Raw genomic sequence first — 2274 nt, forward strand, 5'->3', positions numbered from 1 at the left:
ATTATGAATAAAATTAGTTTAGAACATGGTCAAAATATGCTAGAATCAGTGGCCAAAACAACATGCAATGGAAGCTAGTGAGCATGGTTTATACTACAAGCATATGAAGCATTCAAGAGGCCACTAAACTAGCAAAAGTCAGAGACATGGCATGCCAAACAAAGCCCAAAAATCCACTGAAACATGATCAATGCATGCAAGAATGTCATGCTCCTTTGATAAGCTATAAGAGGGGTTATTCTACACATGCAAGAGACACACCCAAGGTGACAAAACCAACTCTGGAAAGAGCCTAGACAGGCCCTAAAAGTCACTGAAAAGGGCCTGAAACAAGGCTTGGAGGTGTGCAAATGAAGGCTCCTTTGTAAGGCCAAAAATGCTAGTGAACAAGACAAGGAGGGAGAGGGTCACTCCTCTCTGATTTTGGCTCTCAAAAACACATTTTAACCACTAAAAATCTACTGGATTTTAGTGGTTAAAAGGCCAAGCAAAGGTCAACACAAAGGCCTAAGGGCATGGCTCAAAACAAGGCAAAATGAAGCATGCAAGGGGGTAGATGACCCCCAACAACAAAATGACCTTAAACAAACATCAAAAGGACCTCAAAACAAGACTTTTTCCAGTTGACAACAAGGCTCAAATATGCATGCAAATAAAGCTAAGAGATGGATCCAAATAAAGCTTAAAAGAGGCAAAAAGTGTTACCCTTGTAGCTCAACAAAACCAGTAACTTCTCCAGCCCAAAACCAACTCTTTGAGACCTCTCAAGACCCTCCAAGAACCTTAGAACAATGGTGGAGGTGTATGGCTATGAGGTGTGGTGTAATAGGTCAAGAACAAGACCCTTTTTGGACTCAAAGTGTAGAGATATAGAGACGGATATATCTTGGAGCCTTAGAGCAATTTCAAAACCTGTGCCAAGGAAGAGGAGGGCCTCTCTTATAGAGATACAAGGCTAAAGCTTCTTCAAGAAGCTAAAAACCAAGGCTCAAGATCCTCCATACACGTGTATGGAGGATACAAACTGTGTCTTCCAGCTGGCACAGCTGGCACACACTCACACATACAAAACAGGAGGGAGTAGGCCGACCAGTTTAGGTGGTCAGCCGACCACTTCCCCTGGTCGGCCGACCAGTTCAAAAGGTTCAACCCAAAAAAATTTGGTCGGGCAGCCCATTTAATGGTCTCCCAACTGAATGCAAGCTAGTGGTATGGTAGGAGACCAGTAAATGTGGCTCAAAGATCAAGGAGACTAGCTTCCTGACAAGAAAATCGGCTGGCGAGAGAAAAGTGGCCTCCAAGGAGAAAAGGTGGTCTCCCACCCTTGTACCACCTCCCAAACAATGAAAACAAGGTCCATGCCAAAAATGAATCAAGACGGATGCAAAACGAGGGTTCGAGGGTCAAAACGCGCAGCCGGGTGCCCCGAAAACAGGCTGTTAAGCATCAAAAGTGGCGTGCGACCACAAAGGTGGTCTCCCGGGCCACAGTGTCCCTCCAGAGAGAGGAAACAAGGAGTGTTCCAAAAATCGTGCCAAACAGAGAAAGTTAAGCGGTCCTGAACTGACGCACACGGCCGACGGCTCCGAAAACTAGAAACTGGTCTCCAAACGGGAAAAGTGGCCTGCGACCATGAAACGTTACCTACGGCCACTGAGAGATGGTCTACAAGACCTCTCCCTCTCTCTGGGAAAAGAAAACAAGACCTGGTCCACAAACCAAGGCAAAGCACAATAGGGCCTCGAGATTCGGGGGTAAGACTCTTAGACGAAACTCCGAAACCTCAGAACGAGCACAACATGCACCATCACCGAGCGCTCAATCGATGATGTCTGAGTCTTAAAGTCGGTCAAAAATGGGGTGTCTACAAAATGATGATGAGTTAAACTCTTGTGATGAGATTTTGTGATAAGGAAGTTACTTGAGAGCAAAAATTGGAAGGAGACAAAACTATATGATTTGATTGCGATACAAGTGATTTAAGTTTGGCGGACCAAACTTCCTAAATGGGAGAAGATTGTAACGATCCATAATTTTTCCCTCCGCTCGAGCGGGAGAGTTGATGCTTGAGTGGACTTGAGAGGTTCCCAACATTTTTGCAGACGGTCCGAAATTCTGACAGTTGTGAATTCCTGCTCGAGCGTAAAAGTGGTCGCTCGAGCGGACAGCTTTGTTAGCCTGCGCGCTCGAGCATGGAAAATGACGCTCGAGCGTGGAAAGTGAGATTGCGCTTGACATTTTTATTAGTCTATTTGGAACCTCCTTATTTTATTT

This window comes from Camellia sinensis, chromosome 13 (assembly GCF_055761805.1).
Source record: "Camellia sinensis isolate YWXY chromosome 13, ASM5576180v1, whole genome shotgun sequence".
NCBI lineage: Eukaryota > Viridiplantae > Streptophyta > Magnoliopsida > Ericales > Theaceae > Camellia > Camellia sinensis.